This window comes from Aquarana catesbeiana, linkage group LG01, assembly GCF_042186555.1.
Source record: "Aquarana catesbeiana isolate 2022-GZ linkage group LG01, ASM4218655v1, whole genome shotgun sequence".
Taxonomy (NCBI): Eukaryota; Metazoa; Chordata; class Amphibia; order Anura; family Ranidae; genus Aquarana; species Aquarana catesbeiana.
This window is the reverse complement of record NC_133324.1, coordinates 122768037-122787477: the sequence shown is the minus strand read 5'-3', so window position 1 is coordinate 122787477 and position 19441 is coordinate 122768037. Positions and strand designations below refer to the sequence as shown.

At 41.7% G+C, this 19441-nt stretch overlaps 1 protein-coding gene across 4 annotated transcripts in view; it reads right to left on the bottom strand.

The window, feature by feature from the left end:
• SGTB (small glutamine rich tetratricopeptide repeat co-chaperone beta) overlaps positions 1–19441 on the bottom strand; it is a 464910-nt gene that overhangs the window by 101447 nt on the left and 344022 nt on the right. Inside the window, exon 1 of one of the 4 annotated variants that reach the window (XM_073623523.1) lies at positions 2543–2695. The exons of 2 other annotated variants lie outside the window; for them this stretch is intronic. The gene's annotated coding sequence lies outside the window, so the exon portion shown is untranslated. Of the gene's footprint in view, positions 1–2085; positions 2296–2542; positions 2696–19441 lie in introns of those variants that run through there. One more of the 4 variants, XM_073623540.1, reaches the window with a different exon arrangement.

The window sequence follows — 19441 nt, the reverse complement described above, 5'->3', positions numbered from 1 at the left end:
TCCACTCGTTTGTAAGTTTATTAAAAGTCAGCAGCTACAAAAAGTGTAGACACTCGCCTGTCCCACGGTCCAGCGATGTGGCCGCCCGAAGCCCCGCTCCTCTTCCCCTCCTCTCCGCGGCACTATCATTGCAAGTGTGGGCACCCAGCTGTAACAGCTTCACACTGCGTATGCGCGAGTCGTACTGTGCTCTTAATGACCAGGCAATCTTCTGGGACCTGTGATGTGTCCCAGAAGATTGCAGCGAGGGAGGGGGAGAGGAGGAGTCGCCTAGGTGACGGAGGAAGGGAGTGGGACAGGAAGTACCTGACAAAACTAGGTACCCACTCCCCTCCCCAAAAAATGACATGCCAAATGCGGCATGTAAGGGGGCGAGGAGTGCTTAAAGCGGAAGTTCCACTTTTGGGTGGAACTCCGCTTTCAGGAGGGAGGGGGGATAAGAACTTCCACTTCCGATCGCCTAGGCAGTTGGAACAAAAGTAGGGGCGGTACCTGTCAAAATCGAGTACCCTCTCCTCCCCTCCTCCCCAAATGCTCCATTTCACAAACAGGAGTCGGGGAGGAGACCTTAAAGCGGAACTTACGCTTTTTGGTGGAGCTCCGCTTTAAATTGGCTGTAGTATGTGTGTGAATACATGTGAGGTAGGGTGCTTAAAGAGGAAGTAAACCCTGATGGGTTTTACTTCCTCTTTGTTTCCCTGCAAAGGTAAAGCATAATGGGCTACTATGCATCGCATAGTAGCCCATTATGTGTCACTTACCTGACACAGGAGCCTGCAATGTCACCGCTGTCCCCTCTCCCACGAAGCGTCCATCTTCCTTCTGGGTATCGCGGCTCCAGCGCTGTCATTGGCTGGAGCCGCGATGACGTCACTCCTGCGCATGCGCGCGGGAGCCACCACTAACGGCACGATCGTCGTTAGAAATGGCATGCTCATGCGCCGTAGACATCGGTGCCTGTCTTTTGCAAATATCTCCTAAACCGTGTAGGTTTAGGAGATATTTCTTGCACCTACAGGTAAGCCTTAGTCTAAGCTTACCTGTAGGTAAAAGTGGTCTGTAAGGCCCCTTTCACACTGGAGCGGTTTTCAGGCGGTATTGCGCTAAAAATACCGCCTGAAAACCACCCCTAAACAGCCTCCGCTGTTTGTTCAGTGTGAAAGCCCGAGGGCTTTCACACTGAAGCGGTGCGCTCGCAGGACGGTAAAAAAAAGTCCTGCGAGCCGCTTCTTTGGAAACCGCTCCTGCCCATTGAAATCAATGGGACAGCGCGGCTATACCGCGGTAATACCGCGGCTATAGCCGCGCTGTACGAGCGGATTTAACCCTTTTTCGGCCGCCAGCGGGGGTTAAAATCGAACCGCTAGCGGCCGAATACCGCTGCAAGAATGACGGTACAGCAGCGCTAAAAATAGCGCTGTTGTACCGCCGACGCCCCCACCGCCCCAGTGTGAAAGGGGCCTAAGGGTTTACAACCACTTTTAAGCAGATGGTTTGATTTTTTTTTCTTCCAACATGGGTGGAAGGAAAGAAAATCACTTGAATCCCCCATCATTACAGTCAGTGTTGATGGGGGAATGCCTCCCGCAGCACCATTGTGTTCTGCCAGCGGGGTGGCGGGGGGGCCTTACTGACAAATATCGATCCATGTACAACCAGCTTTAGATTGTAAGTTCCTTGAGAGCAGGGACTGTTGTGAATGTACAATATAAATAACATACAGTATACGTATAATATAGACTCCTGACACAAACATCTGCTGGGATACAAATACATGGTTATCATTGCTCATTGCTCTTGGCCCTTGATAGCCCTGAAGCCACAATTACAAAGCAGTAAGTTCCAGCCCGGAGCCATATGATTCTGTTTCTGAATGGACTGTTCATATACTGGCCAGCATGCCTGAATATTTCTGGAAACAAAACGACGGTATTGCAAGAGCTGTTCTGAATATTTTGCATGTCCTACAACAATGAATGTCTGCCTAACCTACCTGAACAACCCTAGTCCATCAACTGATCATCTCAATTCAGAGTTATGTTGGCCTGGGAAGAGCAGCATGTGAATACAATATTACACAAGTACCTTTCATCAGCCACAAGCATTTCATATGACACAGCTATTAATTCTTCATCCCATCGTACATGGACTTTGCATTCTCTCCCTGTGCTTATGCATCATCAGAGAACTAGGACACAGCATCCCTTATGCAATGCACAGTCCCTTTACAACACTGCCAGCCACGCCGCTTATCACTACCGTTAAGAACTTAAATCCCCTTGATAGGGACCTGTATACTGTAATGGTGACATCATTCAGCAAGTTCCTCTTACTCTACTCCCAATCACATGCATGCATTCACACCAGCTGTTGATAGCATCATTAAAATTGGGATGTGAAGAAGGCTCTCTCCATTATGTATGCTGCAATAGCCATTATCCCAGGAGCCTGTATTAGCAGTGGGTGTCGGGCCTGATCAGTTGTCAGCATGCTGGGCACAGCTCATCTAATGCATAGTAGCAGCAGAAGCAACCTCCCTTACCATGCACACCTGCAGCAGAGCAGTCTGTGGACTGAAAGGAGCAGACTGTATCACAGAGGGAGGCGCTTTGCTGACAATCAGCAGCCCTCAGTCACAATAGGTCCACTCTGAAAAGCTCCCTCCCTGCCGCTACCCCATCACTTCCATTCATTAACCTTTCCTTTACCGCTCCTCTAAAATAGTCATTCAGCTTCAGCAGATCCTCTACTGTCACTTCATACGCACAACCTCCTAGGCTACAGTCACACTGGTTTCCTGCGTTTGGTTTATTTAAATGCAGGGGAAATTATGTGGGAAATGTAAACAAACCTAATGCTTCCCAGATCACGTTCTCCTGCATTTAAACGTACTTGCGCTTACGTGACCTTACATGCGGTGAGGACCCATTCAGAATAACTGATCTGCCCCTGGATGCATGGAATTCTAAAACGCAGCTAAATGCACTGCGGGTTCAGATTCAGAATACTTTATTAATCCCAAAGGAAAATGACATCACAATAATGCATGGAAAAAGACACAGTGGGGTTGATTTACTTAAGGCAAATAGACTATGCACTTTGTAAAGTGCAGTTGCACTCTGCAAGAGCAGTTGCTCCAGAGCTTAGTAAATTAGCAGAAGGGCTGTTAACTTCCATCATCCAATCATGTGCAAGCAAACATGTTTTTTTTTTAATTTTCCTTGCACGTGATTGGGTATTCTTTGCAAAATTAAACTTTACCTCATTTACTAAGCTCTGGAGCAACTGCACTTTGCCTCAGATGATTATCCTCACATCATGTTACAAAGTTCTCCACCACAGTCCCAAAGCTCCCAACTGTCCCTGATTTTTTAACCGCTTCAGCTCTGGAAGAATTTACCCCCTTCCTGACCAGAGCACTTTTTGCGATTCGGCACTGCGTCGCTTTAACTAACAATTGCGCGGTCGCGCAACGTGGCTCCCAAACAAAATTGATGTCCTTTTTTTTCCCCACAAATAGAGCTTTCTTTTGGTGGTATTTGATCGCGTCTGCGGTTTTTACTTTTTGCGCTATAAACAAAAAAATAGCGACAATTTTGAAAAAAACACATTCTTTTTTACTTTTTGCTATAATAAATATCCCCAAAAAATATTTAAAAAACATTTTTTTCCTCAGTTTAGGCCGATACGTATTCTTCTACATATTTTTGGTAAAAAAAGAATCTCAATAAGCGTTTATTGATTGGTTTGCGCAAAAGTTATAACATTTAAAAAATAGGGGATAGTTTTATGGCATTTTTATTATTCTTTTTTTTTTTTTTTTTTTTTTACTAGTAATGGCGGCGATCAGCGATTTTTATTGTGACTGCGACATTATGGCAGACACATCGGACATTTTTGACACATTTTTGGACCATTGTTATTTATACAGCAATCAGTGCTATACAAATGCACTGATTCCTGTGTAAATGACACTGGCAGTGAAGGGGTTAACCACTGGGGGGCTAGGGAGGGGTTAAGTATGTCCTGGGTAGTGTTACTAACTGTGGGGGGCATGGCTACGTGTGACACGTCACTGATCTCTGCTCCCGATCACAGGGAGCAGAGATCAGTGACACTGTCGCTAGGCAGGACGGGGAGATGCTTGTTTACATTAGCATCTCCCCGTTTGTCCTCTCCGTGAGGCGATCACGGGTATCCCCGCGGCGATTGAGTCTGCGGGACCCGCGACCCGACTCACGATGCTCCCGGCCAGCGCGCACGCAATGGCATGGCGACAAATTCAAAGGGACGTACGGGTACGCCCATTTGCCCAGCGGTGCCATTCTGCCGACGTACATCGGCGTGCGCCGGTCGGGAAGTGGTTAAAAAAAAAAAGGCCCTTTAAGAGCTATGTCAAAACGTCACTTCTGCCCTACAATGATATGGAGACGGGTGGGGGCCATCTTCCCCTCACTTGTCTCCATGTCATGCCACAAGAAGAACGCGATCGCCTCCGCCGCTGCCGACGGCTCCGGTAAGCGGCGGAGGGCACCGGAGAGCGGCGGGAGAGGGCCTCATAAAAGTGATCTTGGGGCGAATCCGCCGCGGAGACCACTTTTATCTTAAATCGGATCGCTCACTGAAGAAGAGGATACCGGGGTTATGGCAGCTAGCTGCTGCCATAACAACTATATTCCTCTTCAAACAGCCGACGTATAACGATGACGGGCGGTCCGGAAGTGGTTTAAAGCCAATATAAAGGAATAGTAGTAGTAAAAAAAAGTCCTTGTGGATTTAATTGACCTTTTTTTTTTTTTTTTTTGGTTAATTCTGCTTTAAGGGGGTGTGGCAGGGAGCATGTCCTATGCCTACATATATTTGTTAGTATGTGTCCCTCATTCCCATCTCAAAGTGTTGGGAGGTATGCAGTCCTGTACTCAGTCTCTTCCCCATCCCCAATACATCCCACTACCGCAGAGTCATCAAAAAACTTCTGAAGATGGCAAGACTCTGGTAACCGAAATCAGTTGATTTACTAAAAGCAAGTAGACTGTGCACTTTGCATGTGCAGTTGCTCCAGAGCTTAGTAAATCAAGGGAAGCTTTGCTGTCTTCCATCAGCCAATCGTGTGCCAGCAAAAATGCTATATGTTTATTTTCCTTGTATGTGATTGGGTATTCTTTGCGAAGAGAAGCTTCACTTCATGTCACTTGCAAAGTGACTCACCTTTAGTAAATGAACCCCAGTGTGAATTATACATGTAAAATCATTACATACCTTCCCGATAATGGCATATGCTGTACCATGCCAACTCCACGTATGTTGCATAATGACTTTTCAGGCACTTGGATATTCTGTGTTTACCTTTTCTGGACAAAAAAATACCTGAAAAAATTAATAAAGCTGGATTGCAAGTACTTACGTATTATGCGTATGAACAAAAATCATTACAGTGGAACCTCGGTTTGCGAGTAACACGGTTAACGAGCATTTCGCAAACCGAGCACTGTATTTCTAAAAATCCTAACTCGGTTTGCGAGTGTTGTCTTGCAAAACGAGCAGGTTTCAGGCCAAAAGCGGTGTGCAGTACCGCTTTTGGCCTGAGGTGGGGGGCGCCGGAGCCCAGCAGAGCCGAAAGTCGCCAATCGTTGGCGTTCGGAAATGCACGGAAAGACCCGAGGACAGTTCTTTCCAAGGTTTGCCGAGGTCCGCCGAAGTGTGCTCGGGCTTTTTCGGCCGTTTCCGAGGCTCTCCAGCGCCCCTCGCCTCTGGCCGCATGCGGTATTACATCCCATTGAAGTCAATGCGGAACTAATTATTTTCGTTTCCATTGACTTCAATGGAAAAACTCGCTTTGATATGCCTTTAGCATATCTAGCCTTTACCATTACTATGCTCTACCTTTTACTAGAATTTTAAATGTATGTGTCAATGCAGCGCTATAAACAAAATACTACTACTACTACTACCAAATAGTGTGCAAATAACTGCAATATGAAACAGCAAATAAAGTGCAAAAAGTGCAATATGGAACAGCAAACTATAAGTGCAATATAAGACAACAAATATTTAAACATGCATGTTCCAATAAGAAACAGTAAATAAAGTGCCAAAGAGTGCAATATGGAACAGCATTTAATAAATTGTGGATATACATCTGTAGCGGGTACCTCTCTCAGCTGGTCGCCACCGGATTGATTCCACACAGAGGGAGAGAGCTGCCTGCCAGCAGCTACAAGGGGCACACACAGACATCAGCCCTCTCTGCTCTTTCACTATTGGCAGGAGGACAGAGCCAACAAGCAACATTTGCAGCCAAGGATTATGGGATATGAAGTCCCCTGACAGAGCAGCTTCACTGACTCTTAAAGGGGCGAGACTACAAATCCCAGAGGAGTTTGCAAAACAGGGGGGCTGGCTAAGGACTCCATTCTGGAAGGCTGAGGAGAGATCTCCATGAGGCAGAGAGAGGCACGGATGTGATCTGAGGGGCTGCTGTTACCCACAGAGGGAATCCATCCAGCCACAGTTCCAGGGATCGGTGTGCTGATCCTGCCACGGTTCCAGGAGTCGGACGGTGACGGATATCCCACCTGAGAGGGATCCCGGCTATATCTCCAGGCGCTCCTGAGGGCGTGGGTCGATCTAGTTACAAGGTGGCCAGTCGGGCCTTTCAGGTAACTTGACGCTTGATCCTTGGGTTGCAGGACGGGTGAGTGGGCGTTTGCCCATCTTTAAAGACACTGTAGTCAGGAAACATTGCCTCACCAGTGCCCACATTTGTAGGAACACTTGCACCCTGCTGATCAGTCACTACATTCCACTTTGCCTACCAGGATACTGCTAGCATCCTACATCTAATTTTTGCCTACCAGGATACTTTCAATTACTCCTTTGTTTATCCTGCTTAATGGGACACCAAGTGCACCAACACCAGGCTAGCTGAAGATCCTGGATATCTCCATTGTGAGGACCCTTTCTATTACTCCATCAGTAAACAAAAGTAAAAATACCGCACTATACAACAACAAACCATGTGTAGCTGCTGCTATAAGTGAGATACACTTAATATTATAAAGAAAAAAGAAACAATAGCAGCGCTAAGATTGATAAAAATGTGAATAAAAATAATAATAATAATTGGTGAGCATCAATGTTAAACGTTAATAAATGAATCACTCAATTAATAATTGACATTATCTATAACGTGAAAAACCTTACCCCTAGGGGTATAGATTAATTAAAAAATCAAAAAATTAATTATTAAATAAGATATTAAATAAAGAATAATCAAGGAAATATTCAAAAATGTGCAAAAGTATAAAGTTCAAATATGATGGAAATAATTCCGTGACAAATCCACCACCGCATCCAAGAAGTGACCACCAAGAGAAATGAAGGCTTACCAAACAGCAAGAAAAGAAGCTTGTGACCATAAGAGAAGTGTCAGTGGTGGATGTGAGTTCTGAGCTCTCCTCACCTTCAGGATTTAGAACTCACATCCACCACTGATACTTCTCTCAGAGGTTCTCCAGGGGCCCCAATACAGACCATTCATATCATCTGATGAACGCTGAATTTCCCTGAGACATCCGCTCTGTCCCTAAGACCAGCTTGGCACTCAGAGTTACCTGCCTGCCTTGGGATAAAGGCCCTGACCGGGTTTATGGTCACAAGCTTCTTTTGCTTGCTGTTTGGTAAGCCTTCATTTCTCATGGTGGTCACTTCTTGGATGCGGTGGTGGATTTGTCACAGAATTATTTCCATCATATTTGAACTTTATACTTTTGCACATTTTTGAATATTTCCTTGATTATTCTTTATTTAATATCTTATTTAATAATTCATTTTTGATTTTTCAATTAATCTATACGCCTAGGGGTAAGGTTTTTCACGTTATAGATAATGTCAATTATTAATTGATTCATTTATTAACGTTTAACATTGATGCTTACCAATTATTATTATTTTTACTCACATTTTTATTACTCCATCAGTATCAGTAATTTAGTGATTCCAGTGATTACCTTTAAAAGGGAACTCTCATGTTAAATGTTAAAGTGATAACTTGCATTTGTGGCCTATAGCCTCACATTTAATTGCATGGGTCTGTGATTTCAGGGTTTGGGGGAAACAGACTCACCGTTGTTAAAGCGGGGGTCCACCTAAACCGCCAAAAAAAAAAAAAAATATTAAAAGCCAGCAGCTACAAATACTGCAGCTGCTGACTTTTAATAAATGGCCACTTACCTGTCCCAGGGTCCAGCGATGTCGGCAGACGACGCCGAGAACCCGCTCGGTTCTCGGCAGCTGCCGCCGCCATCCTAGGTGGGGGAATCGGGAAGTGAAGCATTGCGGCTTCACTTCCCGGTTCCCTACTGCGCATGCAGTCGCACTGCGCATCGTAACTGGTCCCCGTTATCTCCTGGGAGTTGTGTGTTTCCCAGGAGACAGCGCGGAGGGACAGGAAGAGGCATAGAATCCCATGGGAGTCTATTCCGGAAGTGGGTGCAAATACCTGTCTTAGACAGGTATCTGCACCCCCCTCCCCCCTGAAAGGTGCCAAATGTGACACTGGAGGGGGGGAGGGTTCCGAAAAACGGAAGTTCCATTTTTGTGTAGTACTCCGCTTTATTCAGATAAGTTCCCCTTTATGCCTGAGTGCATAGGCCACTCTAGATCTATTTAATTTGTTTGACTGTCCTATTTTGAAGTCTGCATTTTGGGTTTGATTAACATTATTAACCGCTTGCCGACCACCCGCTGTCATTATACTGCGGCAGGTTGGCACCATCCCGCGAACCGTTATAGCTATACGTTGGCTCGCGGGATCGGGATAGCAAGCTCGGCACGCGCCTGCTGCACAGCGTGGGTGTCAATGCTTGTTGCCGATGGTTGCGATGACCGCCGATTGCGAGCACGAGGGACAGAACACGGAATTGTGTGTGTAAACACACAAATCCGTGTTTTGTTCTGATAGGAATGACAGATCATGTGTTCCTATTAACTAGGAACCACGATCTGTCACTTCCTCTATTCAGTCCCATCCCCCCTCAGTTAGAATCACCTCCCAGGGAACACAGTTAACCCCTTGATCGCCCCCTAGTGTTAACCCCTTCACTGCCAGTGACATTTTTACAGTAATCAATGCATTTTTATAGCACTGATCGCTGTATAAATGCCAATGGTTCCAAAAATGTGTCAAAATTGTCCGATGTGTCTGCCATAATGTCGCAGTCATGATAAAAAATGCAGATCGCCACCATTACTAGTAAAAAAAAATAATAATAAAAAAATTCTATAAATCTATCATCTATTTTGTAGACGCTATAACTTTTGCGTGAACCAATCAATGTACGCTTATTGAGATTTTTTTTTAACAAAAAAAATGTAGAAGAATACATATCAGCAAAAAAGTACAAAATATTGTTTTTTTTTTTTCAAAATTGTTGCTTTTTTTTTGTTTATAGCGCAAAAAATAAAAACTGCAAAGGCGATCAAATACCACCAAAAGAAAGCTCTATTTGTAGGAAAAAAAGGACGTCAATTTTGTTTGATTGCAATGTCGCACAACCGCGCAATTGTCAGTTAAAGAGATGTAGTGCCGAATCGCAAAAGATGGCCTGGTCATTCTGCAGCCAAATCTTCCGGGGTTAAAAGTGATTAAAGAAACATTATAGTCTTCTTTATAAGAAACTCAACATCATATAACACCATGTACTCAGAACTATAGATGGCACTGTAGTGATATACTAGCATTTGTGTGTTTATATATGCTTATATATTCTGCACAGGAAGGAAGTTTTTGATTCACTCTGCTCTCTATGCTGTTCTCACACAAGTAAAGCTGAATTCTACATTCAATCTACCCCATACTCATTCACATATGGGGAGGTCAGGATCTGGGGCCTCCCCCATGTTGAGGGCACGTGGTCTGGTTCAGGAGGGGGGTGCTCGCTCATCCCCCCCTTGTTTCCTTGCAGGCCAGCAGGATGCATGCTTGGATAAGGGTCTGGTATGGATTTTGGGCTGGACCCCACGCCATTTTTTTTATTTTGGTATGGAGGTTCCCCTCAAAATCCATACCAGACCTAAGGTCTGGTTGGACTCAGGGGAGGGACCCCACGCGTTTTTTTTTTTTAAATGTTGGCATGGGGTTCCCCTTAAAATATGTACCAGACTCGAAAGGGCCTGGTATGGTCTAGGGCTGCAACTAACGATTATTTTCATAATCGATTAGTTGGCCGATTATTGTTTAGATTAATCGGATAATAACCTTAAAAAAAGTGTGGTGTATAATTTAGTTAATATGTAAAGTTTAAAAAAAAGGCAATTAATTCTTTAATACAAAAAACACAGTCCCTTCCAGCACTAATAGGTCTTCCAAGGTGTGGAGTAACAGATGTCAGATAAAATAGTGGTGTGAAAGGTATATATGGTATCCCAAAACTAGGTGGGTGCTACCTTCCTCACATGGGGTGATCCAAAAGGAACTACAAGAAAAACAGTAATGGAAGGCGTGCACACCTAGTGCATTACCAAAGATAATTTAATAATAAGAAATTTTTGTATAAAAGAGGATACTCACAAAATGCAACTGACAAAATGCCATAAACACAGTGCATGGTAAAAATTTAAAGACTGTTTTGCTGATTTTCAGACAGAACAGTAATATATTATGTATGACAGACTCCTTTGTCATAAGCAGATGGATTGATAAAAGCTACCTGCTCTTGCTGTCACTTATGCTGGCCATGCAAAAACCATGTCTTCCTTCAAAAAAATGTTAATTTCGCTCGATTTTCTAATTGTTATTGGGGTCAAATTGACGTTTGTTTTCGACCACAGTGATGGGAAAATTCGAAGAAGCAGAATGTAAAACTTCTTAGTCAAAGGAATTTTCAGACAGTGTATGTGGTTTTCATTCAGAAATTACATTCATTTTAAAACTGAATGTTAAAAGCAAGAGAAATTTTCAAACAACATTCTTTCAGCGAATGTACAAAGATTTTTCGTATGAATATTCTCATCCTGAAATCGATATGTGTATGGCCAGCATAAGGCTCGGTTCACACCTATGCAGTTTGCTTTTTATCCGTTTCTGCAGTGCAGTTTTGCACACATGATTTTGCTGCGATTTGCATTTTGCATTTTCTATACTTTTTTTTGGCTAATTTGTTGTTGGGCAGGTTAAAAACCGCAAATCACGGCAAAAACGCACTACATGCTTTTCCGCAGCTTCTCCATTGATGTCTATTGAGCCAAACAAGCAAAAAAAGCACTGTTTTGCTTTGGAAAAAGTCCCTGACCCTTTCCAAATACGCAGCGGCTGAAAAAAGCATAGATGTGAATGTGTCCCATAAGAAACCATGTTAAATGAGTGTGTTTCTGCAAAAAGCACCAAAAAACGACAGTAGTTTTGCAGTGAGTTTTTCAAAGTTTTTCAGCGTTTTTGCAATAGCGTTTATTAGTGTTTTTTAGTGTTCGCGTTTTTAAGCGTTTCTTGCACTTGGTGACCAGGTTTGCACACATCTCAGGAGGGATTTTGGTCCACTCTTCTTTACAGATCTTCTCTAAATCCTTAAAGTTTCTTGGGTGTCACTTAGCAACTCGAAGTTTCAGCTCCCTCCATAATTTTTCTACAGGATTAAGTTCTGGAGACTGGCTAGACCACTCCATAACCATAATGTGCTTTTTCTGGAGCCACTCTTTTGTAGACTTGGCAGTATGTTTTGGGTCATACTGAAAGACCCATCCATGACCTATCATCAGTGTTCAGGCTGAGGGAAGAAGGTTCTCATCCAAGATTTTACAATACATGGCCCTATCCATTGGCCCTCAATGCGGCAAAGTCGGTCTGTACCTTTAATAGAGAAACAGCCCCAAAGCATCATGTTTCCACCTCTGTGCTTGGTGTTCAGGAGTGACAGCATTACCTGTGACCGTGGCCAGTGGGGCTATTAAAGAATGTGAATTTGTGGAGAACATCCAAGCCATGGACAATCCCACTATGGACTCTCATCTCATAGAGGTATGCCTGGGTCACAACATTATCTTAGGATCAGGGACAGGATGTTGTTCATATTGAACTGTCATGCTGCCTTTTTACAGTAAAGTTATATTAACCATTATGAGCCTGGTCTGAAGTTTCTCAAAGGGTTGCATGTTGGTACTGGCATATTCCAAAGCACCCAGACCTGTAAAACACTATAGGGTACAAGGTAATGCTATTACAAAGGGTTAATTTGTTAATACAAAATGAGGCATGTAGTTGCTATAGGTAACCAAGCGAAGGAACAACCTACAAGCAACGAGTCATTAGGCGTGGTACCTAGTCGTGAGGGTAGTGAGGGGGGTTGTTGTCTGGCTCCCTCCCCAGCGGTGGGTATCAAACCGGATTCAAACTCAAGTTATGGAGATCTATGGCCTGGTCACAAGGTAGGTAAGGGAATAGTTAAGTGAGAGCAGACATGAGATCTGCACTAGGTGCACGGCAGGACCCTATTCTATTAATGGGGGCAACAGACGTATGCTGGACTGGTGGAATAGGCTCAGTACTTTCCTCCTAATGCAACACAGTGAAAACGCATCTTTAAGTTGGGGAACTGCCTTAATGTTAGATTTTTCACATAACTGCAGTCTTCATCTGGTCCCGGCATTGATGAGCATACTGCGCGCGAGAGGTACTCCCATGTCCACGGGCACAGTAGACCCGCCTACACTGATCAATCAGCCATAACTTTATGACCATTGACAGGTTAAAGAGGAGCTCCAGTCATATTTCTAAAAATTAAAAGTCAACAGCTACAAAAACTGTAGCTGCTGACTTTTAAAAAAACAGACACTCACCTGTCCCAGGATCCAGCACTGTGTTCACCCGAGCCGTTTTCTCCACCCCTCTTCGTTCCTCAGCGCCGGCTTCTAATGTGCATCAGTGAGCATTGGCCACCCATGACCCTGTTGGTGGTTCACTGATTTTCCTTCCTTGGGCCACTTTTGGTAGGTCCTGACCACTGCAGACCCAGGAGAAATCACATTAGTGTGTGAATGAGGCCTTAGTAAATGAGAGTACTCTACTATTACAGAGATAACATACATCAATCAGTCATAACATTAACACCACTGACAGGTACATTTATTATTTTGTGACAACAGCACCTGAAAGTGGGTGGGATATGTTGGGCAGCAAGTGAACATGTTGTCCCTGAAGTTGATGTGTTGACAGCAGAAAAAAATGGGTAATCGAAAGCATTTGCGCGACATCAACATGGGCCAAATTGTAATGGCTAGATAACTGGGTCAGGACCTACCAAAAGTAGTCTAAGGAAGGAAAATTGGTGAACCAGCAACAGGGTCATGGGTGGCCAAGGCTCATTGATGCACATGAGTGGCGAAGATTGGCCCATGTAGTCTGATCCAATTGCAGAGCTGCTGAAGCTCAAATTGCTGAAAAAGTTGATGTTGGTTCTGATAGAAAGATCTCAGAACACATAGCGCATTGCAGTTTGTTGTGTATGGGGCTGTGTAGCCACAGACCGGTCAGGGTGCTCATGATGACCCATGTCCACAGCCAAAAACACCTACAATGGGCACTTGAGAATCAAAATTGGACCACAGAGCAATGGAAGAAGGTGGTCTGGTCTGATAAATTCAAGAATGATTTCAGGAACACAACGAGTTCAAGGTGTTGACTTGGCCTCCAAATTCTCCAGATCTCTATCTAATCAGACAAGTCTGATCCATGGAGGGCCATCTTGCAAATTACAGGGCTTAAAAGATCTGCTACTGATGGCTTGATGTCAGATACCACAGCATTCCTTCAGAGGTCTAGTGGAGTCCATGCCTCGACAGGTTTAGACCCCATTCATAGGGCTGTAAAAAAAAAAAAAACACTAGTATGCCGCGTACACACGATCGGAATTTCCAACAACAAATGTTCGATGGGAGCTTGTTGTAGGAAATTCCGACCGTGTGTAGGCTCCATTGGAATTTTTTGTTGAAATTTCCAACAACAAATATTTGAGAGCTGGTTCTCAAATTTTCCGACAACAAAATCCGTTGTCGGAAATTCCATGCTCTGAATCAAGTACGAGACAGAAGCGCTCAGTCTGGTAAAACTAGCGTTCGTAATGGAGATAGCACATTTGTCACGCTGCAAATTTATTAATCTTTTAATGCAGCACATTCTCTCCTTCTTTATAATGCTAGAATAATGAAGTTATTTTGCTGCTGATATTCACACAGAGTTCTGACAAACTGATTTCTTTATGGGAAATGGTGGAAACTACCAACTCGCACAAATGGAAATCAATAAATGTTAGTGAGATTAATTAATCAATTAATTAATTATTTGAGGAGCAGCACGTTATATCAAAATAAAATTATATATAATAATAATTAACAAATTAATTACAAACCGCGCTCCTTTTCAAGTACAAATGCAGAATTATACTCTATTGTGAAACAAAACCAAAAAAATAAAAACCCCCAAACATTATATATTTTTTTAAAGCTAATGCCCTACAGATTAAAATGGTGGGTGTTTCATTTTTTTTTTTTCACACAGTATTTGCGCAGCGATTTTTCAAACGCATTTTTTGGGGAAAAAACACACTTATTTAAATTTTAATGCACTAAAACACACTATATTGCCCAAATGTTTGATGAAATAAAAAAGATGATCTTAGGCCGAGTACATGGATACCAAACATGACATGCTTTAAAATTGCGCACAAACGTGCAGTGGCGACAAACTAAATACATTTTTAAAAGCCTTTAAAAGCCTTTACAGGTTACCACTTTAGATTTACAGAGGAGGTCTACTGCTAAAATTACTGCCCTCGATCTGACGTTCGCGGTGATACCTCACATGCATGGTGCAATTGCTGTTTACATTTGACGCCAGACCGACGCTTGCGTTCGCCTTAGCGCGAGAGCAGGGGGGACAGGGGTGCTTTTTTTTTTTTTTTCTTTATTATTATTATTTTTTTTATCTTATTTTAAAACTGTTCCTTTCATTTTTTTTTTTTTTAAATCATTTTTATTGTTATCTCAGGGAATGTAAATATCCCCTATCATAGCAATAGGTAGTGACAGGTACTCTTTTTTGAAAAAATTGGGGTCTATTAGACCCTAGATTTCTCCTCTGCCCTCAAAGCATCCATGCCTCGACAGGTTTAGACCCCATTCATAGGGCTGTAAAAAAAAAAAAAACACTAGTATGCCGCGTACACACGATCGGAATTTCCAACAACAAATGTTCGATGGGAGCTTGTTGTAGGAAATTCTGACCGTGTGTAGGCTCCATTGGAATTTTTTGTTGAAATTTCCAACAACAAATATTTGAGAGCTGGTTCTCAAATTTTCCGACAACAAAATCCGTTGTCGGAAATTCCGAGCGTGTGTAGACAATTCCGACACACCAAATTCCACACATGCTCTGAATCAAGTACGAGACAGAAGCGCTCAGTCTGGTAAAACTAGCATTCGTAATGGAGATAGCACATTTGTCACGCTGCAAATTTATTAATCTTTTAATGCAGCACATTCTCTCCTTCTTTATAATGCTAGAATAATGAAGTTATTTTGCTGCTGATATTCACACAGAGTTCTGACAAACTGATTTCTTTATGGGAAATGGTGGAAACTACCAACTCGCACAAATGGAAATCAATAAATGTTAGTGAGATTAATTAATCAATTAATTAATTATTTGAGGAGCAGCACGTTATATCAAAATAAAATTATATATAATAATAATTAACAAATTAATTACAAACCGCGCTCCTTTTCAAGTACAAATGCAGAATTATACTCTATTGTGAAACAAAACCATAAAAATAATCAAATATTACCAGTGATAATAACTAACAACTGACTCCGTTAAATTGATGATAGGCAACTCCTATCCTCATATTGATTAGTGGTTCCAAATTAATAATAACTACTGCAGTAGGGAACAGACACAAAAGATACACTCCGCATCTTTCCAAATTACTGTTCTGCTTTATTATGACGCAATTGAAGGTTTTTATGCACATGATTACGTAGATATCACATTAATATTACAATTGTAGGTTTATGGTAACAAGGGGCGTTACATAGGCAGGCTAATTCTAATCAGGACTCGAAAGAATGTAAACATTTACTGAAAACATTATTAGTGCCGTGTGCACAGTGAGGGCAGAGTGCAATACATACAAAATACAATACAATTATATACAGAACTTACAAATTTCCATTACAGTCTCCCCTCTTTTGATCAATATTTTGATCACTAACCATACCTGCTATCACCTTTAACCTGGAACCTCCACATGCTTAGGTGGAGGTAGTCCCGGCCAAAGAGGCAAAAAAACTCCATTGTGGAGAAAATAATAGCTGAGCAACTTTTTCATTACAAAATGACTTTTCATTGTGAAGAACAAATGATTGATAAGACATATTTACAGAGTACTGGCTGTACACTCCTGTGGCCAGAATGGCCTTCTAGCTTAATTGTGGACATGCTGACTTATCAGCATATGTAAACACAGACAATTCTACATGAAATGGAAGACGCACAAAAGACAAATATGACTTCAACATGGCTAAACTATTTTTCAAATATATATATCCCTTACAATTAAAGTAATTGAATCAAAAAGTACCCTAGACTGTGATCACAAGAGGGAAACAAATCAAACACAGAGATTTCTTTAATTAAGTCATTTTTGCAGTGTCTGGTGTGGATACAGGTGACTTTTCCTTCAAGTTTTGCAAAAACTGTACATGAAATAGATGCTGTATTGAGTCTCCAAACATTTCCTTATATATAAATGTCTCTTAACAATCCAAAAGTCACCTGGCTTTAGTTTTAGATCCTTCCAAACTTTTAGGATCTGGAATTAGGGAGAAAACACATAAATGAGTTTGTAAAAAACCTTAAAAGATCAGCAACATTCTCTGTGAGATCCGAATGAAGGACTTCAGCTGCTGAGACAAAATATAAGCAAGTGAGTAACACACTCCCAAACCAAATCCCATAGGGAGAGAGTCCAACATCCCCCTTAGGGGCTTCATAAAATATAAGAAAACATTCAGGCAAAAGTTTTCTAGTTTCTTACTTTACTTTGTCCGCTACATTGTAGACAGTAAGGGGTGTAAAAATAAGACCTCAAAATTTCTAGTAAGGACTCTCCTATAAAAAATGATTTCCTCTGTTACTCTCTGTACTTTCTGGCACTCTGTACTTACAAACTACTTCTGATAACACTTTTTACTGTGGCCTTTGCAGTAGAATTTGCCACTGGACATCCAAAAAACATGTCCATACAGACAAAATGCATACTCGTAAGATCCTGACTTGGGCATCTGGATATATCTTTTTTGTAATCTCTGGGAGGGATGTTGAGCTTTTGGTAACACCTTTGGTAACAGGTAAAACAAGAAGTGGTATGTTATAAAAACAACTGTGGAGAACCCTGGCTCTATCCCACGCTCATTTACTAAGGCAGCCATAACTTCTTGTGACTGATGACACGGTCCATGTGTCAAGCTGGAGGGAAAAGAGTGGCTGACAGACATAAATGATCACCTTTTCCAAAGTCCTGTTTCATAATAAGTTGCCCCCTGTGGACCACTTGTTCTTCTCGTTCTGGGGTCCTTAAAGTTGAATTATTAATCCCAGCTATACTGGGCCAGAACTAGGGTGGAATCTGTGAGTTGCACAGACCCATCAAGTGTCCGAGGCTGTAAATGCAGCATCCTTAGAGTCACCTGGTCTGCTTCCATGTGTGAAAGTTAATATGGCTACCTCAGCAAGAAGCTGGAAGGCTGAAAACAGCCAATCAAATTAACTTGGCATGCTTTATTGGTTTACCTGCCGAAGTAAAAACAAACTTCTGGCCCTTCAAATGGAACCAAAAGCTCTCTATATCTCGACTATCTATATAAATATACACTCTTTTTATAGCTCACAGGCTTTGCTAAAACATGGAGCTCTGCTTCTTGAGCTGGGGAAAAAGGATCCAATGACTTTGAATACAGAGTATCTTTCTGGGTGATAAACTGCATACTCAAATCTACAAAAAAATTTAATATCTGGGTCTTCAGGGAGTGTGTCCTGCACTGGGCTCACAGCAGCTGATTCCTATGTCATCAATTTAACACATGCGTCTTTTCCTTTCTTTTGAATAAATGTACGCATTTTTCATTGTTAGATTTGTACATAAACAAACTCATATTTTAAACCTTTCATTAGACAAACATTTAGTTAGCTGTAAATTTGCTGCACAGAATGTCGGACCATTGACCAAAACAATATCTAACTTTGTCTAATAGCACCTTTGCATAAAAGCTACAGCTCTGATATATCGGGGTGAACCCTTCATTACTGGGTCCAGCTTGCATAAATATATTACAATGGCTTGTGTTCTATCACACTATTTGTGTAAGAACTCCAGTTTCATGTTTCAAAAGACAACTTCTTCCTGGCAATATTATAATAAATGATAACAATACCCTGCGGTCATGCAGAGATGTCCATAAATCCAAAACTATTCTTCTGCTTATACCACTGTACTTTACAAGACAAAGGGGCACATCATTTCACAATCCACACATTCTGCTTTGGATTTCAAAAATAAAAATAAATAAAAACAAAAGGACCAAGAATCTGTATGATGGACCAGAAAGCATCAAAAACTATAAAACAACTGGCTGCAGGTGGCATCTATCCTAACAGGGTGTGTGGACTTGATGTGATGGGTCTGTTATATTTAAATTTTATTTATTATTACTCTTACATCATGGACCGCACATCAAGTTATTATCAAAAACCTTACAATATCATTTTTGTAGAAAAACTTCTTATGTATCCCATCCATCTTGGCTTTGTTAAATATTATGGCAGCTTTATTCAAAATAACAACCTCATCTTAATCTTTTTTTCTCTCAATAAGGGCTTATTGTATAAATGTAAAATTACAAAATTGTTATCTTAATCTAAACTAATCCCATTTTTACAAATTTCCCCAATAACCTGGATTTCATTTCCAACCAAAGGTTGTCTAAACCAGTTTCATTATATCTATATAATTGTTAAACTCATATTAGAAATTAATACTCATTATTACTTAATTTTACTTAATTTCCCTTTTTTAAATGCACTGTTTCCACTATCAAAGGATATTCAATATGTGTAATACACGGTTAAATGTAACCTTCATTTTACCATGTTTGGAAAACAGATTCAAAATAATTGTGATCACATTGTTTACCATTAGATTCGTTAACCCGGCACATTTTGTTATAAATGTTTTGTCTAAAAAACAGAAATTGGCAATGGTGTCCTTCCAGCTTATCACTAACCTCTTATCCCAGCCACATTTCTTTCATGAGAGCACAAAGGAGGGGGTCACATCTGCGTACATGACACACACAAGCAATAGAACTAAAGGTCCCAGCATTCGCACACACA